Source organism: Periophthalmus magnuspinnatus, chromosome 18, assembly GCF_009829125.3.
Source record: "Periophthalmus magnuspinnatus isolate fPerMag1 chromosome 18, fPerMag1.2.pri, whole genome shotgun sequence".
Taxonomy (NCBI): domain Eukaryota; kingdom Metazoa; phylum Chordata; class Actinopteri; order Gobiiformes; family Gobiidae; genus Periophthalmus; species Periophthalmus magnuspinnatus.
The window spans coordinates 25,640,053-25,666,054 of NC_047143.1; the positions used below are offsets into that span (position 1 = coordinate 25,640,053).

The following is a 26,002-nucleotide window of genomic DNA, read 5'->3' on the forward strand; positions in this document are numbered from 1 at the left end:
GCCACTATTTTAGCACCGTTTTGGAATAGTTTTTCATACTGGTGGCAACTTTAGTCTAAAATACACAACGACACAAAGGTAATGAAATGAACAAAACTAAATTAAAGCTCAGGTGGTCAACGTTCCAAACATAAACTGTAAGAAGGAATGGACATGTCGCTAACGCTAACGGGAACAACCTCCGGGAAAGAAGTCGCCTGATTTGTCTGTTATTAATATTTATATCTTGATTTACAGATAAAATAGCGAAATAAAACCCCCAGGATCATGTAGAGGGTTAATATGAACATTTAAGACCAAAATGAGTGACTGATGAATCAATGAAACAGGAAGTGCGCCCATGATCACTTCCTGTTTGGAACGCAGCAGCTAGCAGGTTAGCTATGTCCATTTCTATAAACAGTCTATGACTCCAAAGCGTTTGAAAGCACGATTTGGATTTTATTACTTTACTCTTGAACTTTGTGTTGAAAACTGTGCGTCTTAAACATCGACAGGAAAAGAAAGAACAAGAAAAGAATCAAAAAGGATCAACCGTCTTTTGTTAGAGAAGTCCTCAGCGCCGAATTTAAACGTATTTTGCAATGAATTTGGCTCCGATATGTTCATATATTATTAGCTGTTGTTGCAAAATGTGTGAAACTAGTTGGAAAAACAAACAGCAACAAAAAAAAATAAAGGATTGAGAGCGTTTTTGTTTTATTACTTTACTCTTAAACCTCGTGTGCGTCGTAAACATTGACGTGAACTTGTTTCTCAGTAAAAAAGCGACACAAATACGTATTTTAAGACGTCTAGTGTTTGTTTCCCGATAAAAACATGATCAAAAATCGCTGTATTTTCACCGTACATCGCTGCAAACATCACCAAACCGAAGCAAATCTTTCGTTTTTTTACACATTGATTGCTCAGATTTACAACTGGTCATTGAAAATCAGAACCTCACAATCACTTGAGCTCATTTCGTAATGTGCCGCGATAACAAGCACATGGAGCGAATGTTTTAAACGGGGAGAAAATCAAAGCTCTTCACTGTGTAATTGTGGTCATCATGTTTCATCCAAAGGTGCTTCATTGACTAAATCTAACCACGGCTTAAACGCAGCAGCGCACGGTCGAATTTGAGCGTTAGTTAAAACTGGAATTTTGGACGCAACATCTAGAAACGCGAGATATTTACATTAACGACACGAGAATACGTCGAATAAGCCCAGGAGTGATCTCTAAACTACTGAAACACGCCAAAAAACACAACTTCAGGCGTGTTTTTAATGAGGGAATAACATTAACGGACGTAGCTAACCTGCTAGCATCGCGTTTCAAGCACGACGTGTCGCTTGGACTCGCTCCAATTCGCTTTCTATTGAAAAACTGTCGCCTTTTTCTGTACCTGCTGCTGTCAGACTCATCATTTTGGTCTTAAATGTTCGTTTTAACCCGCTCTACGTGATCCTGGAGGTTTTATTTCGCTATTTCGTCCGTGCGGAACAGGTAGAGAGCACGTGCGTTACATTTTAAGGTCGTTTTTTTCGTATTTACAGCCGGAGAAACGTGCTATTTATCACATGTGTACGCCCCTTTATGAATGAGACAGAATATCTTATCGACTGGCGTTTGTTAATTCATGAATAACTTGAATGTACAGTTTTATTTGCAGTTAAATAAGTCAGAAAATGAAATAAAAATGTCACGCACAAACGATTGGAATCTTCATCTGGAATAAAGATGAATTGAATTGAATATCTATAGAAAACTGGTCCTATAACGACGTAAACTAACTGTACATACTGTCCGTACAAGGTCATAAATGGATGAACTGTTAGCTGTTTACAAGAAGACAGAATAAGTCACTAAAACGACGCCGCAGTCACTGAAAAGACGTATTACAAGGTCTTTTGTCAAGCTGAAGATGAAGAGCTGCGTCCGGTAAATGAAGCGGCAGGTTTCAGCGTAAACGTCTTAAAATAAATGTGTCAGAACAAGTTGAGTTCAGTGTTGTAGCGCAGAGTATTCAACACGAGAGTAAGAGTAAAGAAATAAAACAAAATAAATAAATCCTGCGCTCAGATATGAACATTAATAACAGACAAATCAGGCGCCTTCTTTCCCTTAGCGTTAGCAACAGGTTTGATTGACAGCGTTACCTTCAACAGCCTCGCTCTGGATTGGCTCTTCGGTTGCTATGATACTCGCAGTCAGAACTCGGCTCCAAATTAGCCGCTACAACTGCTAGCCTCGATTAGCCTTAGTCCGCTCCTTTCTGTGTTGTGGCAGCGGGATTTCCATTAATTTCATTGGTGAATTTGGGGAAAGTTTTGCCGCTAACGTCCGATATTACGTTGCGTTGATTTGTGTAAAACGTTCTGTGATCACGTGACCAACAAATCAACGCCGCACCGATTCTCTGGAGGCTTTAAAACGGCTCCTTAGTCCCTGTAGAACTGGTTTAACGTCAAGATGAGCCGCCAAAAGCAAAATAAAACAACCTGAATGACGATAGCGACGCCTGCGGCAACTTCCGGAACGTGGGGAATAGCGACGCATGTGTCGGAGTATGAAGGGGCGTTACCTTCAACAACCTCGCACCTGATTGGCTCTTTGGTTGCTATGATACTCACGGTCGGAACTCAGCTAGGCTCCAAAATGGCTGCTATAACCGCTAGCCTCGATTAGCTTCATTTTGACCGGTGCCTTTACACAATCTACGGTTACAAAACGGTAGAAAGCTAAAACAAATCGATTTTTCATGACGCCACGAAGGAAACGCTGTTTACATTTGCGAACAAACGACGTCAAACTAAACCTGGACTAAACCAGAACTGAACCAAGACTAGAACAAGACCTTAACGAAGCTCACACCAGGACTAAAACGAGCACAAACCAACAAAATGAGCGTAAACATGAACGTCTTTAAACCTTTAGTACGTCGTCTATTGCGTAACGTGTTAAATCTCGTCATTATCCACAACTTGTACGTAAATATCCAACTAAAATGGTACAATCCAGGTTTGTAGACGCCGTTATAAAGTCGACAGAAGCACCGAAATGGCTGCGTGTGCGTTTACGGAGCTTGTTTTCGCCGAGCTCGTGTGAAAAGGTGCAGTTCGGGTTATAGCTCCACCTACAGGAGTCACCCGGTCAACCTCCTGTAAATACTTTCACTTTGAGTCCTAATTCAGACAGACCAAACAGCAGCCTCGGTCTAGTTTTATTAAGAGCAGAAGTGACCAGCACCGACCTCGTGTTTTGTGTTCTGCGCGCTGTAGTCACGGCAACCAAACATAACCCAAATGTGCCAAAACAACCCAATACAAAAAAAAACAAAGTACGTGTGTGTGTTTTATATCTGTGCGACTCATGATAAATAGATATGTAAAAATAAATAAAACGATTAATGAGATGGGAGCAGACCTGTGCAGCTCTGCCCACTGCAGTTAATTATCTCCGTAGCAACTTCTTGAAAGGTTTTACAGCAACAAACTTAAAAAAAACCACAAAAAATGGTGTTGTATTTGAAAATGTGTATATACTAAGCCGGTAAATGAGTGTTTCACCTGGTAAAGTTAATGCCGTACTGTGAAATATTCCAGGCGAAGCGGTAACATCCCGAGAAAAGCAGGTGTCAATCCTTCCAATGAGAAAAGTTACATCATACAGCTTTAAAGTAGGTCTAACTGCTTGATAGCGAGCTCACTGTGTCTCAAACCCAATGCTAACCTTTACTGAAAGATTAAAATTGAAATTAAAATAGAGCAAATTCAATTCTGTCGACTGCAAAAAGTTTAAAGTGAAGACGTTGGATAATATATAAATGTAATACTGTTTACTTTATTTATAAAAGTGTAAAATGGTGTGTTTTCCCTGCAGCAGCGGACACAGATCACACACACTGAGTATCACAGAACACAGCTGTGGTCACACGGAGACACGTCCTGATTCAATCACATGGGTCGATTGTGCTTTAATTTAGAATGTTAACTCCCAATGTTTGAGTCATTTAAAAGGTTGGTGCAAGTTCACATTCCTCAGACTCTGTGAGACTCTGCTAGACTCTTAGACGCTCTTTGACTCTGTTAGACTGTTAGACTCTGTTAGACGCTGTGAGACGCTGTTAGACTCTTTTAAACTCCGTTAGACACGTTAGACTCTGTTAGTCTCCGCTAAGGCTGCTAAGATTCTGCTAGACTCTGTTAGACTCTCTTAGACTGTTTTAGACTCTGTTAGACTCTCTTAGACTGTTTTAGACTCTGTTAGACTCTGTTAGACCCTCTTAGACTCTCTTAGACTCTGTTAGACTCTGTTAGACTCTCTTAGACGTTCTTAGACTCTGTTAGACTCTCTTACACTCTCTTAGACGCTCTTAGACGCTCTTAAACTGTTTTAGACTCTGTTAGACTCTGTTAGACTCTGTTACACTCTCTTAGATGCTCTTAGACTCTGTTAGACTCTCTTACACTCTCTTAGACTCTCTTAGACTGTTTTAGACTCTGTTAGACGCTCTTAGACTCTGTTAGACTCTCTTACACTCTCTTAGACGCTCTTAAACTGTTTTAGACTCTGTTAGACTCTGTTAGACTCTGTTAGACTCTGTTACACTCTCTTAGACGCTCTTAGACTCTGTTAGACTCTCTTACACTCTCTTAGACTCTCTTAGACTGTTTTAGACTCTGTTAGACGCTCTTAGACTCTGTTAGACTCTCTTAGACTCTCTCAGACTCTGTTAGACCCTTGTACACTCTCACCCTGTGCTGCCGACTGTATCGCTGTAACAAATCTCTACAGAACGATCCCTGAGCCTCTGCGTCTGTTCTTCATGCAACAAAACAGAGACGTCGTCCAAGCGGCGTCTTCAGTTCTGGTCAAGCGCTGGTGGGTCACTCGTAAATGGTCACGTTTTAATTCAGTGTTTTTCCACCTTAAAGTAACTCAAAACATTTCAGATGAAGAAACCACTCACCCATTCACACAAACAAAAAAAAAAGAACCAATCACACCTTTCTCATTATTTACCTGCAGTTCAGCCAACGTCCACCGGTGTCACTATTTCACACACACAAAATCACATTTACACACGATCCTAAATGTCACCCTCACGCAGAAACAAACCGTAACGACGCATCTTCTAATTACTCAACACACCCCAACCGTTACACAGCGACGGTCCACGTCCGTTTACCCCTCGCCAAGGTCACCCGCGTCTCCCTTGGGTGAACCGGGTGCCAAATCCACTTGAGGTTTGATTAATAGCGAACCGACGAACCGTGGAAACCGCCAGTGCTAACATGTTAGCTAGTCAAAAAGATGGCTTCTCCTTTGTGGGACCTTGCTTTGAGGGAGGTCTGGGTTTGGCGGGTTAAAAATACACAACCCATCGGCGGTAATGGGGAAAAACATGTGACTGACAGTAAAAAGGGCGGTTGCAAAACGCTATCAAAGTAAATCCGAGGTGGCGGAATGGAGAGAGGTGCAGTCTGGGAAAGATGGAGGAGAGAAGGAGGAGTGAATGAGGGTTCAAATGGACCGCTGGGTTGAAATAGAGACGCATAAAAAAAACCAACTCATGCACAGCCGGACAAAACACACAACATTTCTCGAAGCAATCTACGGTTTTTCATTTCCGTTTATATCCGAACGTTTGGATTACTCCGTGTCCAATAACACTTCGGTTACGCCCTATGTGGCTTTTCCGTAATAGCGCAAAGCTTCGCGAAACAGGCGAATTCCAGCACGGCGCGAATCAATCTCTCAAGTGGCGTTTTGAAGTCATATCGGCGCCGGGTTGTTCTTCCCTGATCACTCCGTCCTCCCCGCTGAGGTGCTTAGATTCCTTCGCTACCTCCCCGTTCGTCTCCTCGCGCGTTGGAAGTCTTGGCGCCGGTTTCTTGCTAATCAGGCTCGTCTCCTCTCCCCTCTCGCTCTCATCTCGGGTTGACCCAAAGTCGCTCGGGGCGTCGAGAGCGGCGGCTTCTCCGTGTCGCATCAGTTGACTTTTATCTCGTCCTCTTCCTCCTACAACCCTTCAGAAGTGTTCTCCCTGCGCCAAGTTAAAATACCCTTAACCTTACAAGAAAAGTTGGAGGTTAAAACGACGGAGGAAGGGGCGGCTTTGCTAATCACGGCTGTCAAAGAACACATCCTGCAACGGTTTTTAATACTCCCTACTAATTTTAAAGCTGCAGAGTCGCTTTTTTGGAAGGAGGGTGGTCACGATGTCGCATTTGGTTTTCGTTTGTCATTTATCTTTATTTCTACAGGGAAAGCGGAATGAAAACGCCAACAAAAAACAACAAAAGTCCATTTAAAACATTAAAAACAGGAGCAGGTGTGAGTACAAATGTTTATCTCCACATTATTAAAGTGCGTTAGTGGCATTAATCCAACCACTTTTACATTTCCGTCAAATATATTCCATTTTTGGGAAGAAAAATAACCAAAAACGTTTTATTTTTCCCCCGTTTCAGTTCGAGTTTGGCCGGTTTTAGACCTAGACAATCACAAAATCTTGGATTAAACTTGAATTTGATATAATAATTTAAATGTCAGAGCTGTGGAGAGGCGACAAACATGTTTTTCAAGGTATTTTGGAGCAATAAAAACACCAGTTTGATGGCGTTAATGGCGTTAATGTCGTACTGCGAAACAATCTAAGCAAAGCAGTACGACGTATATTTTATAGATTTAAATGTACTTTTTGAAGAGGATCCACAACTAGAAAAGTGATAGTAAAAGCTGTATATTTGCTCAAGTACAAGTAAAAGTATCACATGAAAAAATCTACTTAAGCATCCTGTTAAAAGTTTAGTTAAAGAGTAAAAAGTACAAGTATTTTGCGCATATTTTAAGGTCTCACGGCTTCAAAAGTTGTGATTTTGATAAAGTTTGTGCTAAATAGAAACCGAATCAATACTTTTTCCTTGCTGTTTTTATTAGTTTATTTGTTCTCATATTTTTGTTTCGTGAGCGTGTTAAAATAAAAAATAAACCCTCAGCCTTTTCAGCAGGTCTCAGACAATAAAAATACTTTCTTTTCAGTCCAGTAAAACCACTTTTATCCAGGCTTGGGGCCAGAACAAGTGGTACATGAGATTAGGGCCATGAGAGAGACTTGAAGGAATAAAAAACACAAGAAAGAAAGAAATGAAAAGACTGAAATCCTGGTCCGTGGCTTTAAAAACGAGTATTCTTCTGTTGCCTGTTAGTGGGAGAGGGATTACACATAATCTTCTGCAAATTGTCCCATTTGAGCAGGTCAGAGAATAAGATCTACAAGATGATAAAAACGCTTCAACGACAAACGTGTCAACTGAACATACGCTAGTCCTGTGTCCGTTTAACTAAACTAATGCTAGAAATATGAGCGTGCGTTGTGTCCTGCGTCCTGATTGGCTGTTGGACTGTAGACCATTGTGTCGTGCGTCCTGATTGGCTGTTGGACTGTAGACCATTGTGTCGTGCGTCCTGATTGGCTGTTGGACTGTAGACCATTGTCCATCAGTCTCCTCCGTGCCGTGTCTCCTGTCCAGTACAGAATGTGTTCAGACAAATTTACATAAACGTTGGATCTCAGTGTGACTCTGAAGTGCTGTACGTTTGCGATTTGTTTTCTCCCCGACAAAACCCACAATGTCGATGAAACGTTCTGCACCGACAAAGACGCCTACGAAGGTTTGAACTTTGAGAGAGTTTAAACGAGAGAGAAATGTGAGAAAATGGACTAAGACGGGACTAAGACAGGACTAAGACAAGACTAAGACTGGACTAAGACTGGACTAAGACTGGACTAAGACGGGTCTAAGACAAGACTAAGACGGAACTAAGACAAGACTAAGACAGGACTAAGACTGGACTAAGACAGGACTAGAGTAGGACACAACCAAGGCTCAACTAGGACTAGACCAAAACTACATAAAAAATAAACGAGGATCAAACCAGAAGTGTGACCCAAGGACTAGACCAGGACTAGAGCAGGACTAGAGCAGGACTAGAGCAGGACTAGAGCAGGACTAGAGCAGGACTAGACCAGGACTAGACCAGGACTAGACCAGGACTAGACCAGGACTAGTGTTTAAACAAGAGAAATGTGAGAAAATGTTAACGCCTGTGTGAGAAAAGTGTATAAAGTGTGTGGTGAGGGGTTTTACAGACAAAAACAGAGAATAACTGTAAAAAATAAAGCTGATACTTCGCAGATTTCGCCAATTGCGGGTTATTTTTAGAACGCAACCCCCGCGATAAACGAGGGACCAGTGTAATATGAACATTTTAAGACCAAAATGACGAGCAGCAGTTACAGACAAAGGGAGAATTGGAGCTGGAAGTGTATCCATGATCACTTCCTGTTTGGAACGCCGCAGCTAGCAGGTTAGCTATGTCCATTTATATAAACAGTCTGTGTTTTGGAGGTAAACTACATGTCCCATATAGTTTAAGCAGTAAATATGAAAACTAAAACACATTATTTTTGTCCCTGAAAGTTGATGTCAAGACACAATCTCAAAACTTGTATTAATCAGGAATGAAATTAAATACGTGGCTTATTTCTGGGGGATATAATATACAAAGGTTTGAACTTTGAGAGAGTTTAAACGAGAGAAATGTGAGAAAATGTTAACGCCTGTGTGAGAAAAGTGTATAAAGTGTGTGGTGAGGGGTTTTACAGCTGCAAATTGTAAAAAAATAAAGCTGATACGTCGCGGATTTCGACTATTGCGGGTTATTTTTAGAACGTAACCCCCGCGATAAACGAGGGACCAGTGTATTTATCTGTGGGAGCCGGAATCGCACCGTCAACCTATGGGTCAAGGGACAAACGCTCTACAAACTGATCCACTGTCGTCTCCATAAACTGATTTCTGCCAGTGTCAACTTAGATAAACGAATGGAAAAAAAAAGGAATATTACTGTATTTTTTTTTTTTGTGCTTTTCTCTGTTGCTTTTTCACATTCTGCAGATTTTATGCAAATGCGGCGCTGGTCAAGAGCGAAGTCATTTGAATCGGGTTAGCGGCGGTTACTGATGAGTTCACAGTTGGTTTTAGTTTGACGGACAGTCGAATTATCCCCGGAGAACCGTCCGATCGGAGCAAACGGCTCTTCAAACCAACAGCCGTCCCAGGGTCACGAGCGAGTCCAGTAATTCAGACATCGCTCACTTCCCACAATGGAAAAAAATCCCCGTTTAATCATTTCTCTCATTACCGTCGTCCATTATTCCAAATGATCTTTCTGTCTCGCAGCTTCCTCGTCTCCTTCACTTTCCCCGGCTTCCTACGTCCTCCCTCCTTTCCTACCCCCTCTCTTTTTTCCCACACCCCTCCTATCCGCTACCCTCCCTCTCTCCCTCTCCCTCTCTCTCTCCCTGACACTCTCGCTCGCTCTACCTCGCAGTCCGATGCTTGACGCTGCCGGAGACGGATCGCATTCTCCTTCTTCTTTCCGCGTCGGGAATGACACACGCGCGTCGCACTTTCGAACCGCAGCCGAGGACAGGGTTGAAAGAGGGAGACGGGGATCGCGTTGGGATATAAAGTGGAAGGAGAGACGGAAGAGGAGAAGTGGCAGACAGGACAAGTCCAAGAAAGTGGAGAATCGCTCTTAAGGGAAGCAGACGAGGGAGGGATTTCTAAAAATACAACCCGGCTTAGACCCTGCGTTCTGTTCCCAACCCGCCCTTTCCGAGATTTGCCGCATCCTTCTCCCATTCACTACCTGTTTGGTGGGATTAACATGACTTAAAATTCAATCAGCGCCAGCCGCCTGACAGAGAGAGCGACAACGCGTGCAGCTGGCGATAGGCGAGAGAGAGGAAGGAGGGAGCGAGAGAGAGGAGAGGAGGAGAAGAGAGGAGAGAGGGATGGGTGTATGTCCGCGGAGCCTGCATGAACAGATGAGAGTCGCAATGGAATGAACCGGAAAATAAGGTTAGTAAATTCCAGCTTGATTTTCATTTTGGGGCAAAGGGAAAACGGGAGGGAGGGAGGGAGGGGGGGAAAGGATGGAACGGTAAGGAGAAGTCGTGGAAAAGATATTCGAAAAACTGCATCTGTGTGCGTTTGTGCGTGCGGAGTACGAAAGTCGCCGCGAGGGAAGATTCCGAGCGTGTGGCGGGTTTGGTCCAGGTAAAATGACTTTGAGAAGGCTGTAGGGAGTTTGATTGACAGGAGGGGGGTGGGGGGGTTGGACTTTCGAAGCGGCTGACATTCATGGCGCGAATCAATAGCGGTGTTGTTTCGTTGGATGCAGAGGCGAAGGGAAAGAGGAGGGGAGAGAACGAGGGAGAGGAGAGGAGAGGACCGCGGCTACTTAGGAAGATGTCTGCGTGGTCGCTCCCTCCTAGTCCTTCTACGGTGCGTTTAGAGAGAGTACGAAGCAAACAAACGGGTCTCGCAAACTATTGATCCTCGTGATGGACAGGTGAGGGGAGGGGAGGAGCGGCGGCGGTGGCGGTGGCGACGCGAGAAGGAAAAAAAAAAAGAAAATAGAGAGAGATTTAGGGCAAGACAGAAGACAGAACATGATGGGCTTGTGTCGTTGGGGTAGGGTTGGGTGCGTACGTCGAGGAGGACTCGAGGGGAGGTCAGGGGGGAAGGGGGAAGCGCCAAAAGGGAGGTGATAATGGACTAGGAAGGAGACAAGTCCGCTCCAAGCACTTAATCTGAATCTCATCTCGATTCTTTGTTCATTCAAGGTCGATGTTTAGGAATGCCCACTTCTGACCTCGACTGAGTTAAACAACAACGAGGAGAAGAAGAAGAAGAAGAAGAAGGAGGAGGAGGAGGAGGCCTGGAAGGAACTTTAGCAATGGAAGGAAGACAAACTAGGAGATAGGAGACAAGAGCAAGGGTGGAAGGATGTGTCAGAAGAGGTGAGCAGTCAAGGAAGACCAAGAAACGGGATTGCGCTTCAAACGTGGATCTTTTCCTCAAGTCTTTCTTTCGGAATACAGGATCGAGCGAGCGAGTAATTTGGGATTTTTCAGGTTTTTCTTCATCTACAGAAGCCCCCCTAAGAGGATATTGAAAACGGGGGGGGAAGAAAAAAAAAAAAGGGAGGATCGGTGGAGTTTTGCGACGCCGGTCTACGCAAGAGGTTTTTTTTTTTATACCGGCGAAACGAGGTGTTGTGCGAGCGATAAGGAGCAAAAAGGGAGAGGACTAACCCCGGCTAACGAACCCCGCTGACGGAAAACACCTGGGAGCTAGCTAAGCGTACACACAACAATAACACCCACGCACACACATCCCTGGAAAACATGTGGAGCTGATCTGGATTATAAAGCTGAACAGACGCAAAAGGTAACGCCGATTTCTACCATATTGTGACGTTAAAAGTGATGCAAAAATAAAACGTGGATGTGTACGGTTCATGGTTGTCCTGAATGGTTGGTTGGGTTGGGTTGGGTTGGGTTTGGTTGGGTTTGGTTGGACGTCTAAGGGCTGAATCACTCAACACATCAATGCCAAAGCTCACACAGGACTCTGCTTCCATAAATAATAAAAAGACGTGCATTCGTAACACAAACACAAGACGGGCCTCCCCCATCTGTGCTCCTCAAACCGATAATACAAAAGCAACGAGAAGCGCCTAAACTGGAGGCTGTGCGGAATTGAAACCTTTATTTATTTACAACGTGGCAGTGTCAGAATACATTTTGTTAATCCGAAATGCTTTACGAGCCCCGAACTCTCAATTCAGTCGATGTTCTTCTTTGCGAAAAGCTTCACAAAGGGGATTGTTAAAGCTGAAAAAGGCGGTCAGAATCGCTCGAGGTGTTGGCGAATTAACTCAGAAATGGAAAAGGTTCAAATTAAACAGGAAAAAGTGTCAATAAAAAACACTGAAACACCAGATAAAGCGGTGTTTCCAAAGAATATAATGTGAAATAGAGTCAGAAATACCAACTCCAGCCAGTAGGGGTCAGTAAAGAAAGACTGTATATGCAGGAATATGAATGAGACTCTATTTAAGCTGCAGAATTTGAGTTTTTCTGTAGTTTGAAGCGTCGATTATTCAGTTTGTGATGTTTTCTTTGAGCCGTTGACTTCGATTTCCATCTTTTAACCTCATCTGCGCTAAAAAGTCGCAAAAACCCAACGAAAAACTAGAAGAAAACCATTGTGCAACAGGATCAGAGATACCAACTCCAGCCAGTAGGGGTCAGTAAAGAAAGACTGTCCAAGCGGGAATATTAATGAAACTCTGCAGTATTTAAGTGTAGTTTTGGAGCGTTTTGAAGCGTTTATCCGTCTGTCTGTGGTTTTGTGTCAGATGCCCTCCCGTGTGACCCGATGGCGTTGAGTCTCAGTTTCAAACCTCTGCTCAGATGTTTTTTTTGGCACGAAGAAAAACGACTCGAGACGTTGTTTAGAGGCTTTTATGTAAGAGAAGGTTAGATCTGCCATGATGACACAGGAGAGAGAGAGAAGAGATGTATGGAGGAGGTGAAGGAGGTATGGAAGAGAGAGGGAGCAGAGAGGAGGAGGAGGAGAGGGAGCAGAGAGGAGGAGGAGAGAGAGGGAGCAGAGAGGAGGAGGAAGAGAGAAGGGAGGAGGAGAGAGAGGGAGGAGGAGGGGAGGAGGTATGAAATAGAGAGACAGCAGGGAGGAGGAGGAAGAGAAGCAATATGTGGAGGGGATCACAAAGGTATGGAAGAGAGGGAGCAGGGAGGAGGAGGTATAGAAGAGAGAGGGAGAGCAGAGAGGAGGGGAGGAGGAGGTATGGAGCAGAGAGGAGGAGGTATAGAAGAGAGGGAGAGCAGAGAGGAGGGGAGGAAGAGGTATGAAACAGAGAGCTGAGGGGAGGAGGAGAGAGAGCAGGGAGGAGGAGGGAGGAAGAAGGAAGGAGGTATTGAAGAGAGAGGCAGAGCAGAGAGGAGGAGAGGAGTAGGAGGTATGAAACAGAGAGAGAGGAGGAGGTATGGAAGAGAGGGAGCAGAGAGGAGGAGGAGAGAGAGGGAGGAGAAGGGAAGGGGGTATGAAATAGAGAGAGAGCAGGGAGGAGAAGGAAGAGAAGCAATATGTGGAGGGGATCACAAAGGTATGGAAGAGAGGGAGCAGAGAGGAGGAGGTATAGAAGAGAGGGAGAGCAGAGAGGAGGAGGTATAGAAGAGAGAGGGAGAGCAGAGAGGAGGATAGGAGGAGATATGAAACAGAGAGAGCAGGGAGGAGGAGGGAGGAAGGAGGTATGGAAGAGAGGGAGAGAGCAGAGAGGAGGAGGTATAGAAGAGAGAGGGAGAGCTGAGAGGAGGAGGAGAGAGAGCAGGGAGGAGGAGGGAGGAAGGAAGGAGGTATGAAAGAGAGAAGGAGAAGAGAGGAGGAAAAGAGAGAGCAAGGAGGAGGAGGAAGAGGAGGAGAGAGAGCAGAGAGCGTAAGGGGGAAGGAGATATGAAAGAGCAGGGAGGAGGAGGAGAGAAGGAGGTATGAAAGAGGGGGCTGAGAGGAGGAGAGAAGGAGGTATGAAAGAGAGAAGGAGAAGAGAGGAGGAAAAGAGAGCAGGGAGGAAGAGGAGGAGAGAGCAGAGGGTAAGGGGGACGGAGTTATGAAAGAGCAGGGAGGAGGAGAGAAGGAGGTGTGAAAGAGAGAGCAGGGGGAGGAGAGAAAAACAACTTGACTGGTGACAAAGACGTACAGTGAGGTCAGATGGAGGGACTCGGGTCTAAGAGGAAGATAAAAGAGGAAAATAACAGCTCGATATGGGGCTGGTCTGGGGTTTTAGATCCAGTTTTCTTGTTTGAATAAATGTTTTGTTGCTCGTTTGTCTGTAACCGCGACGACGGATGAGTTTAGAGGGAAAGGAGCAAGTGAGCGATTTTTTTTAATGAAACCACTTCAGGTTTGTGAGTAATTACGAGTTTCTAAATGTTTTTATGTTTCAGCAGGTAAAGACTCAAAACAAAACTATGTAGCGACGTAGACGTTCAGCTCCAGTCACATGAAGCTAATCGAGGCTAGCAGTTATAGCGGCGAATCTGGAGCTGAGTTTCATATTTGGAATTTCGAGTGAGTAGCGTAGCAACCAAAGAGCCAATCAGGAGCGAGGCTGTTGAAGGTAACGCCCCTTCCCGCCTGCACCGTAGTTTTGGGAATTTTTTTTTTTGGTCAATTTATCCAGTTGCTAATCCTAACGGGAGCGACTTTGAGAGAAAAAATAAATAAATCAAAAATAAAATCAAAACAAAAAAACAAACAAAAAAACCCTCAAAATAACAAAAAAAGAGTAAAAAATAAACTCAAAATAAATTACAAAAAAAAAAACTCAAAATAACTAAAAAAAAATTTTTTAAATGGAAAAATAAACTAAAAATAATAACAAAATCTAAAATGTACTCAAAATAACAAAAAAAAACAACCTCAAAATAACAAAAAAAAGTAAAAAAATAAACTTAAAAAAATAAATAAATAAAAATAATACAAAAAATAAATAAATAAATAAACTCAAAATAAAAACCTCAGGATCATGTAGAGGGTCAATACGAACATTTAAGGCCAAAATGACGAGTCTGACAGCAGCAGGTTCAGAGAGAGGACACAGTTTTTCAATAAAAAGTGAATTGGAGCCAGAGTCGATGAAACAGGAAGCGCGAACCTGCTCACTTCCTGTTCAGAATGCAGCGGCGGCTAGCAGGTTAGTTACATCCATTTATATAAACAGTCTATGGTCTAAAGATAAACTCCAGTAACAACAGTCAGTTTTGGATTGAATTATTATTTTTTGAACAAACAAGATCCGAGCTTAAGCCCCGGGGCGCTGTCATTGCGAGACGGGTCCGACGCGGCTTCTGGCTTCCCTGGTGATTTCTTGAACCATTTTTCCCCCCAACGCTTTGTAAGAAAACAGGCCTGACGTGACAGAGGTGTGTGATTTAAGGTCAGACGGAGACGTTTCAACGGCCGGAGAGACGCGGCGTGACAGAGAGTGATGAATGGAGCGAGCAGCGAAAATGAGGACAGATTAGTCGCGAGATAGAGCCATCGCAGAAGGTTAACAAGTAAACATGGCCGAAAGCGTCAGGACGGAGAGAATGGACGATCTCGCGAGTCAAAGCTGACGCGAGGACAAACAAAGAAACTCGAAACACGTTGATTGATTCAAAGCGAGTACGAAAAAGACGCTGACAGACAGATAAAAGGTTGATCGGCCGCCGTACGGTAAAAATAGTCGGGGAATATTTTAGAATGACAGATGGACGTCATTAGGACTCAGCGGGAGACTGGATTACCGTTTATACCTGCCGTTTGCAAACTTCCATAAAACCAGATTAAATTTCGTGAATGCGTTGACGCGGACGAAGAGGGACAGCGCTAAACCGAGGCCAAACGAGGTCCGGACGAGGATTCAACCTGGTCCGAACTGGGATCAATTCTCGGTTTCGTCTACGTTAATTTCCAGCATCTACGTGTTGAGAACCCCCGACGAAACCTCAGCTACACTCCGCCGTCGCGTATAAAAGACGAGCAGCAGAGCGAAGAGCTATTCAGACATATGGGTAAAGAGCGAGGGGGCGGTCCTTCGGGCTTTTACATGTACAAGACGAACGCTAATTATGCGTGTGGCTCGGGAGAAGGAGGAAACCTACCTCAGAGCACTATATTATAACGGAGACAAAAGCCATTTATCTAACACATGGCGTACGAAGAAGGTGTGCGAACAATGGGATTTAAAACAAAAAAAAAAAGGAAAAAACGCAGCCGTGCTCATGATACAGCTTTATATTTGTGTTAAAAGGAGCAAAACACAGTTGGATTTTCATCAAAACGAGTCAAAATAGCGACTGGCAGTAGATGTTTTCACAGATTGGGATCATATATCACGAAATCAGAGGGTTTTACGCAGATATAGAGAGTTTTTGGAGATTAATTCAAGCCGATGTAACGGTCCCGGAGTCTGTGTGTCAGCCCCAGTTTGTCCAAAAAGACGAGAGTAAAAAGGATGAGAGTAAAAATATAAAAAGTAGGACAGTATTTTCCGAAACTACGAGTCAAAAGGAGGGACTCGGGTCTAAAAGGGGGAAATAACGGCTCGATATGGGGCTGATCTGGGGTTTTAGATCCAGTTTTCTTGTTTGAATAAATGTTTTGTTGCTCGTTTGTCTGTAACCGCGACGACAGATGAGTTTAGAGGGAAAGGAGCAAAAGTATGGGTCAGATTCTAGTCCTTACGGTGAAGAAAAGAACATATTTTAACCTGAAGTGTTCGTCTTTTTCTTGTAAGAGTCGAGTTTGTTTTTGAACATAATCCTGCGATGTCGACACTTGGGTGTAATTTTGAACCGCAGACTCCATTTTCATGTGAAGTGAGCGATTTTTTTAATGAAACCACTTCAAGTTTGTGAGTAATTACGAGTTTCTAAATGTTTTTCATGTTTCAGCAGGTAAAGATTCAAAACAAAACTATGTAGCGCAAACGTTCAGCTCCAGTCACATGAAGCTAATCGAGGCTAGCAGTTATAGCGGCGAATCTGGAGCGGAGTTTCGTATTTGTAACTCCGACTGTGTATCATAGCAACCAAAGAGCCAATCAGGAGCGAGGATGTTGAAGGTAACGCCCATTTTCTACCCGCACTGCTGTTTTTTGGTTTTTTTTTGCAGGAGCGGCCACTTAGCAACGCTGTCAATCAAACCTGTTGCTAACGCTAGCTCGGGGTGCGACTTATACTCAGACTTTTTTGCATTTTTTGACTTATAGTACAAAAAATACAGTAATATCAGTGTGTTTTTTTACACAAACACGCAGCAAATGGCATTATATCACAGTAAAACGCATCTTACATTCATTTTATTTTAATTACGTGCCAATTTGGAGGCGTTGCGATAGATTTTTAACATTGTATTACTGCTTATCGGGCCACAGCAGAAAGACAAAATCAAACACTGACTCAAAATAACCCGTACTGGACCAGCCCTACATCTACTTCCTGGTCCTATAGACGCACAGTATCAGTTTGAGAGCGAGATCCCGCGCGAGTCCGACGCTATTGTCTGGTGACGGGGGCTACGGTGCCCGGGAACAGATGGGCGGCTCACTGTCGGATGTGGGGAACGGGGCCAAAACAAACAGACCGGCGAATGAAGGAAGCTGAGAAAGAAGATGGCACAAGTGTGTCTGAAAACACAGATCTATTAATTATGTGGTGGAAAAATCAGAAGGTCAGCGCCTGTTGCCGGGTAGAATTCAGACTTTGCACATGGATGTTATTTATTTACAGAGTTCAGTGGGAAAGGTCAGAGTGTACGACGTGTGGGACCCGTCACCACCGAGTTTAAGGGTTTACTGGGTCTGCATTTGACCCGTTCTTCAACTGGGACGAGCGCTCAGCAGCACAGGAGACCCAGAGCCGGATCTGGAGCTGGACTTTATTGAGGAAACATGCAAACTCTACACAGAAAAGAACAGGCCCAGACTCGAACCTGAGACCTTCTGGCTGTGGGGCACGAGTCCTCAACACTCAACCACCATAAAGTTGAATTTCCTGCTTTAGTCCTGGTTTAGACCTGGTTCAGTCCTGGGTTGGTCCTGGTTTAGTCCTGATTTAGTCCCGGTTCAGTCCTGGCCTAGTCCTGGTTCAATCCTGGTCTGGTCCTGGTCTAGTCCTGGTTCAATCCTGGTCTAGTCCTGGTTTAGTCCTGGTCTAGTCCTGGTCTGGTCCTGGTTTAGTCCTGGTCTAGTCCTGGTTTAGTCCTGGTCTAGTCCTGGTTTAGTCCTGGTTCAGTCCTGGTTCAGTCCTGGTCTAGTCCTGGTTTAGTCCTGGTCTAGTCCTGGTTTAGTCCTGGTTCAGTCCTGGTTCAGTCCTGGTCTAGTCCTGGTTTAGTCCTGGTCTAGTCCTGGTTTAGTCCTGGTTCAGTCCTGGTCTGGTCCTGGTCTAGTCCTGGTCTGGTCCTGGTCTAGTCCTGGTTCAGTCCTGGTTCAGTCCTGGTTCAGTCCTGGTCTAGTCCTGGTCTAGTCCTGGTCTAGTCCTGGTTCAGTCCTGGTCTAGTCCTGGTCTAGTCCTGGTTCAGTCCTGGTTCAGTCCTGGTTCAGTCCTGGTTTAGTCCTGATTTAGTCCCGGTTCAGTCCTGGCCTAGTCCTGGTTCAATCCTGGTCTGGTCCTGGTCTAGTCCTGGTTCAATCCTGGTCTAGTCCTGGTTTAGTCCTGGTCTAGTCCTGGTCTGGTCCTGGTTTAGTCCTGGTCTAGTCCTGGTTTAGTCCTGGTCTAGTCCTGGTTTAGTCCTGGTTCAGTCCTGGTTCAGTCCTGGTCTAGTCCTGGTTTAGTCCTGGTCTAGTCCTGGTCTAGTCCTGGTTTAGTCCTGGTTCAGTCCTGGTTCAGTCCTGGTCTAGTCCTGGTTTAGTCCTGGTCTAGTCCTGGTTTAGTCCTGGTTCAGTCCTGGTCTGGTCCTGGTCTAGTCCTGGTCTGGTCCTGGTCTAGTCCTGGTTCAGTCCTGGTTCAGTCCTGGTTCAGTCCTGGTCTAGTCCTGGTCTAGTCCTGGTCTAGTCCTGGTTCAGTCCTGGTCTAGTCCTGGTCTAGTCCTGGTCCAGTCCTGGTTCAGTCCTGGTTCAGTCCTGGTTTAGTCCTGGTCTAGTCCTGGTCTAGTCCTGGTTCAGTCCTGGTTCAGTCCTGGTTCAGTCCTGGTTTAGTCCTGGTCTAGTCCTGGTCTAGTCCTGGTTCAGTCCTGGTCCAGTCCTGGTCTAGTCCTGGTCTACAGATCTTCTTGCTCTTGGTCTCTGTCTCTCTGTGGGACAGTGCTTCTTTTCTTCCTCTCTGTCCATCACTTCTCTGACACCTTCTTCCTTTCATCTTTTCATGTTATTTTTTTCCAAACCTCTCCTTCCCCCTCTCTCTTTCACCTCCCTCTCTCTTTCACCTCCCTCTCCCTCTCTCTCTCCTCCATATTTCTCTCCTTCCTCCTCCCCCCATCTCTGTCTCTTTCTCTTTACACCATTTGTCATCCATCCATCCGTCATGTGACACCTCGCTCCCTCGTTCGTGTCTGATCACGTCCTCCAGGCTCATCTTCACCTTCACCTGTTCTGTCCATCATGGGTTTATTATTTCAATCTGTTCATTTTATTTATTAGAAAATCATTTTATTAAAATCAAGTCCAGAACAAATTTAGACCCAGATGGAGAGAAGAAACATCAGGACTAAACCAGGACTAAACCAGGACTAAACCAGGACTAGACCAGGACTAGACCAGGACTGAACCAGGACTAAACCAGGACTAAACCAGGACTAAACCAGGACTGAACCAGGACTGAACCAGGTCTAAAGCAGGACTAAACCAGGACTAAACCAGGACTAAATCAGGACTAAACCAGGACTAAACCAGGACTAGACCAGGACTAGACCAGGACTAGACCAGGACTAAACCAGGACTAAACCAGGACTGAACCAGGACTAAACCAGGACTAAACCAGGTCTAAAGCAGGACTAAACCAGGACTAAACCAGGACTAAATCAGGACTAAACCAGGACTAAACCAGGACTGAACCAGGTCTAAACCAGGACTAAACCAGGACTAGACCAGGACTAGACCAGGACTAGACCAGGACTAAACCAGGACTAGACCAGGACTAAACCAGGACTAGACCAGGACTAGACCAGGACTAAACCAGGTCTAAAGCAGGACTAAACCAGGACTAAACCAGGACTAAATCAGGACTAAACCAGGACTGAACCAGGACTAACCCAGGTCTAAACCAGGACTAAACCAGGACTGAACCACGACTGAACCAGGACTGAACCAGGACTAAACTAGGACTAAACCAGGACTGAACCAGGGCTAAACCAGGTCTTAAACTCGTCGCAAACCCGTCTTAAACCAGGACTAAACCAGGTCTAAACCCGTCTTAAACCAGGTCTAAACCCGTCTTAAACCAGGTCTAAACCCGTCTTAAACCAGGACTAAACCAGGTCTAAACCCGTCTTAAACCAGGTCTAAACCTGGTCTAAACCCGTCTTAAACCCGTCGTCCGGAGAGCGTGCTGCTGGGGGACGTGTTGATGGATGGAGCGTTTGAAGATGGATGGATGAGAGAGCGAGCGGCGGTGTCAGGAGCGGCGCTCGGCCTCATGATGGACAGGGACGGCGCCGCTGATAGGACGAGAGACGCTGTAATTACCGGACTGGCTGTTTTAAGATAAGGGGACGCACACCCACACGCGCAGGGGCCACTGAGGCACTATGGGTAATGAACAATGACAAGGTAAGGGGCGACACTTAAGAGGGACGTGATAACAGGGAGAACGGATAAGGGAATTACGGGAATAACAATGTCGGAAAGGGGGGAAGACGCGGGGTCGGAATTAGCATGTGTTTGCCCGTTGATGAGAAGGTTACCGGTTGGAACGCAGCTTTCGTGACCAAAATGAAAGTAAAACATGAGATTTTTTTGACATTTTAAGCCAATTTCCCAATAAAGTTTTCAAATTATCCATGAAATTAAACAGCTTAGAAGATATTTAAGCAATCCGTGGAATAAAAAATCATTTCCGCAAGTAAATTATGCTAATTCTGTGCTTTTTCATTAACACAGTTTGCGTTGTCATAGTTAAATACACCAACGCCATTTTGATTCGGACGTAAATGGCTGTTCTCTGTTCTCAAAATGACACAGTGAGGATTCAAAACTCTTAATGACATCAGATTTATAAAAACTGATCTCGAATTAATAATCGGAGCAGCTGGCGTTTATTTTTAGATAATTTTACGCTCGATTAAGAATATTAAATACTTTTATGTTCCTATAATCGAGTAAGAACAAATAAAAACAAGACTAAAACAGCAAAAAAACTGAAATTCAACCGACAAACGGAGCTCTTAAAGGTTCAATGTGGAGGTTTTCTGAAATGCTGGTCTCCGTGGAGATGTTACCGCTCCATTATGGCGTTAAACAGATCCATCTTGGTCAGATCTGTGGAGAGGCGGCTCTAGTCACGGTGAGAATGGACGGGAATAAAAAGGATAAAACGTGTAAGTGGATAAACGCAGGTTGGAAATGTTTTAAAGCCAGATTGTGGAACGTTTCAAGAAAAAAGTGTAGATTTAAGACAGAAAAAACCCAAATCTAAATCTTTAAATACAGAAAAAAACAGAAAAATATAGTATAATGTTTTAGAATAGTATTTTTCACACGGAAATTACAAGAAAATGCAATTAATGAATGGAAATCTTATGAGCATTTACCATGTTTTTAAAGTTTTGCACTCCTTTTTTAAGCTGTAAACACTCCGTTCCACCTTGTGATGTCATCAAGTGGTGATACAGGAAGTGCTCCGCTGTGTTTTTAAACTCCGCACACCTTCACTAGAATCATTTCAGCTCTGGAATTGACCATTTCGACTGACCTAAAAGGTAAAAAAAGTAGCTTGGAAACTACCACTTCATGACATCACAAGGTGGAACGGAGTGTTTTGAGGTTTGGAGATGTAGAAAAACTAATAATAAACATGTGTCCAGGTCTGTTTTTGATGATTTCACAGCATTATAACATGGATTAACGCTCAAAACAGTCCATTTTGTGTCATTTAGCAGCTTTAAAACGTCAGTGAATGAGAAGCAGCTCCGTTTTGCGTGACCCTTGTGGCCGAACTGTGGTACTGCAGGAGTTATCAGGAAGACGTGAGGCGGCATGGATCTTGTTATTGCATGTTTGAGGATGTGTAATTATCCCCGTCTGAAAAGATGGGAGGAAGTGTGTGGAGAAAGCAGCAGAGACCCAGAGAGGGAGGGAGATGGAGGGATGAGGGGATGAGTAATTAAAGTGTTGACAGTCTGTTTAGGCACAGCAGGCGACTGATGAGCAGAACAAACTGTAACCACGGCAACCACCGGAGGCCGAGCGGCGAGGGGATTTTGGGTGGGGTACGGGACGCGCGGGGGGGGGGGGTACGGTGGCACGGAGCGGACAAAATGGAGGTCACAAAACACGCTGCTCTTTTAAATAACACCGGGGAGATGGTTTAAGGGGAGACACTACAGGTATTTTTGTCGTTTTTTGTCATTTTTTGGGTCGGTTTGGTCTTTTAGCAACAAAATTTAACGTGGAAACAACCCAACTGTCCACTCTGCACTGAAATGTTTTAATATTTAATTTAACAAACCTGCAGCCGTAGAGTTTTATGGGACGTTGTAACTTCAAAGTCTGTTTTCTGAAAATGCGTTTTCTCTCCAAAGCGACATAAGGATCAGCCGTTAAAGAAGCACCGACACACACCAAACTTTACAGTGTTGGACTTTACAAGATTTTAACAAAACGCACAGAAGGATTTTTTGATATTTGATTCCAAGTCGCATTTATTCAAGTTTTAAGTCGGAAAAATAAGGCAAAATTTGAGTTTTTAAGCAAATTTTCAGTCAGATTTAGTTTATTCAAATACTAAATAACTCCCTTTTTTGTGTATTTTTGTGTATTTTTTTTTATCTATCATGGCAACAAAAAGAAGCAGAACGAAAAAGAAGTAATTTAAACCTAGTTCTTTTCATGTTTCTGTTTCGAATGGTCAATTTTCACAGTTTTTACACACGAAAAGCCTTATTTTTATACAAAAACATCACACCATGAAAAACTCGTAATACATTTTGTTCTTACAATTATATGACGGAACTACAGAACAAGTTTCAAATTGATATCTCTGAATTTAAGATTTTTTCCTATTCCCTCGCAGTGTCAGGTTGGACTGAACACTGAAGTAACCTCTGTTAAAGTCAGAATTATTTCAAGAGCGAGACGGGCCAGAAAAAGTAACCTAACACTTAGCACTTAGCGGTCATTTGGCAGCTGCAAACCACAACCAAAAAACATCGTAAATGAACCGATTTGCAGGTTTCAGCTTCCCGTTCAATCCAACATCCAAGATATAAACATCTCTTTTAAATTAATGCTTAATTTTGTACTTTTTCTACACTATAACACAGGATAATCATCATACATAAGCAAAGTACATGAAGTGTCTTGCCCAAGGACACAACACACAGGTCAGAGCTGGGATAAAACTGGCAACTTTCGGTTTAATCCCAGCTCTACCCACTGAGCCACGCAGCGAGAACAATCCAATCTATGCCAGGACTGAACCGGGGAGACAAATATGACACAAAAACGCAATTAAAACGTTTTTTTTAATCGTTTATCTGCTGATCCCAGTTTGACAAATTCAGATTGACCTACTTTTGTTTTCAACCTCGTCTGTCAAATTGCACGATAATAATAACAAAAAAAAAAAGCTACATTTCATCTTTCGAGTGCCTCCTCTGTTTGCGTGTTTCGACACCTGGCTAACGTGCTAACCGCTACTTAGCATCTCTGTTAGCCATCGCCTTTAAAAGTATCCACAGCAGATTAGCTCTTAGCCGTTAGCCGTTGGTGACTCAGACAGATCCTTAAGCCCGGCATCGTCGCGTGAGCTTCTCTTTCACGCGGGGCTGGTCGTCAACGGTTACGGAGTCTTTGATTGATGTTACGTAATAAAGGGGGTAAGGGGGATTATCTTTCTGCGGGATTAGATTGGTGTAAAAGATTCTGTTGTGAAAAAATCGACACGTGAAATAGACAGTATTGGCAGAATTTGAGTGAACGAATGTTACGACACGTGCGTCGCTATTTAGCTTGTTCCGGATGTTGCCGTGGGCGCCGCCATCGTCACTTGGGCCGCCATCGTCACGTTTGGCGCGTCCTCCTGACGGTAAATCAGTTCTACGGGGACTAAAGAGCCGTTGTAAAGCCTCCAGAGAATCACTGCAGTGTTGATGTGTTGGTCACGTGATCACTGAACGTTTTACACAAATAAACACAACGTTATATCAGACGAAGCTAATCGAGGCTAGCAGTTATAGCGGCTAATTTGGAGCCAAGTTCTGACCACGAGTATCATAGCAACCAAAGAGGCTGTTGAAGGTAACGCCCCTTCTCGCCCGCACCACTGGTTTATTATGGAGAGGGCGCTTCGCAACGATGTCAATCAAACGTGTTGCTAACGCTAGCGGGAGTGACTTTGGGGAAGAAGGCGCCTGATTGATCGGTTATTAATGTTTGTATCTTGATTTATGGACAAAATGGCGAAATAAAAACCCCAGGATCATGTAGAGGGTTAATACGAACATTTAAGACCAAAATGACGAGTCTGACAGCAGCAGGTAGAGAGAGCGCGTCAAGACTCACTTCCTGTTTGGAACGCTGCAGCTAGCAGGTTAGCTATGTCCATTTGTATATTGGTACTTTAGCAAATTTTAAAGTGGTAAGAGTTTTAAAGGTCAGTCACCAAATGTACGCCTGTCCAGGTTTAGTCCTCGATTAGCCCTCAATTAGTCCACAATGAGTCCTCGATTAGCCCTCGATTTGTCCTCGATTAGCCCTTGTTTTATCTTTGTCTTGCCCTCATTTAGTCTTCGTTTAGTCCTCGTTTCGCTCTCATTTAGTCTTTAGTCTTCGTTTAGTCCTCGTTTCGCCCCCATTTAGTCTTCTTTAGTCCTCATTTAGTCTTTGTTTCGCCCTTGTTTAGTCCTCATTTAGTCCTCTTTTAGTCTTCGTTTCGTCCTCGTTTAGTCCTCATTTAGTCTTCGTTTAATTTTTGTTTAGTCTTCCTTTAGTCCTCGTTTCGTCCTCATTTAGTCTTCCTTTAGTCCTCATTTAGTCTTCGTTTCGCCCTCGTTTAGTCCTCATTTAGACCTCATTTAGTCTTCGTTTAATTTTCGTTTAGTCTTCCTTTAATCCTCGTTTCGTCCTCATTTAGTCTTCCTTTAGTCTTCGTTTAGTCTTCGTTTAGTCCTCGTTTAGCCCTCATTTAGTCCTGGTTTAGTCCTCGTTTCACCCTCGTTTCATCTTTTAAACCCGATGCCCTCCCTGACACTATCATCCTCTGCGCATTTACAGCAAAAATGGGCGGGGCAGAATAAAACACCTAATAACGTCCTGTGTGATGTGCACTTTAAAAATAAAATACACTTTAATAAAACAAAAACTTGTTTCAGTCTTAACCTCGGCTCGATCGCCAAACACTTAACACACACATTAACTCCTGTGCGTCATAACGTCCAATCACAGTCCGTAGAATCATCCCAGCGTGGGCTCTGATTGGCTGGGAGATGTTGTCATTGCGGTGAACTGTTTGTTGCTCCGGACGTGCCTTGATTAGCCTCCCCCCGGCGGCAAAGCGCAGGTGCACGCGGCGAACCAACCCGACGCGGAAATGCAGATTTGTAAGAACACACACACACACACGCGCGGAAACAGACGAGGCCGACAGCAGCAGACGGCGCAAGGCCAAGACCAGAGCGAGACGAAAACGAAAACTGCAAACCCATTAGAGTGATGTAGGTCAGTTATTTCGCTGCGCCCGTGAGTGGTGTCACGCCAATCCCAACGTGTGGGCGGGAGCGCTGCTATTCAAACGCGTGTTCGGGTGTGATATTCAGGACGTTTTTTGAAGAATATGTGGAGCGTTTAGGTCGAAGGGGCTCTACCGATTAAAGAGAGCGACTAGACACGTGAATACAACCGGATAAATGAAAACACAGACGTTCAGATTAGGTTTGTGAGCTAAATGAGCTTAAAAACGAATCGCAATACTGGAGAAAAACACGTAAAAATGAGAAAAAATAGAGAGAATTTATGGTTTTATTGACTTTTTTGAGCGTTAAGTCACGTTCTGATGCCGTTACCTCCTCAAAAACAGACCTGGAGTTGTGTTTTGCTTCATTCACGCGTCTATTTACATCTCCAAAGCTCCAAAATGTTCCACCTTATGATGTCACAAGGTGGTAGTTTTCACGTTAGCAGCTCCTTTTGCCTTTAGTTCAGTAGAAATTGTTCAAACTAGGGCTGAAATCGTCTAAATAACGATTTCAGTGAAGGCGTGTGGAGTTTAAAAACACAAAGGGGGAACTTCCTGTATCACCGCATGACATCACAAGGTGGAACGGCGCGTTTTCTGTTTGCGAGAAGAACTCAGAACTCGGACTAAATCTTCAGGGTTTGAGCGAATTAAACGAAACGCAACTCCAGGTCTGTTTGCGACGAGGAAACGACATCAAAA

At 44.1% G+C, this 26,002-nt stretch overlaps 2 protein-coding genes across 2 annotated transcripts in view; one reads left to right on the plus strand and one right to left on the minus strand.

The window, feature by feature from the left end:
- The window catches only part of LOC117385935 (pyruvate carboxylase, mitochondrial-like), a 683,990-nt gene that overhangs the window by 225,980 nt on the left and 432,008 nt on the right, over positions 1 to 26,002 (minus strand). The window lies entirely within an intron of this gene.
- The window catches only part of LOC117385937 (leucine-rich repeat and fibronectin type-III domain-containing protein 4-like), an 82,386-nt gene continuing 67,513 nt past the window's right edge, over positions 11,130 to 26,002 (plus strand). Inside the window, exon 1 of the mRNA XM_033983218.2 lies at positions 11,130 to 11,294. The gene's annotated coding sequence lies outside the window, so the exon portion shown is untranslated. The remainder of the gene's footprint in view (positions 11,295 to 26,002) is intronic.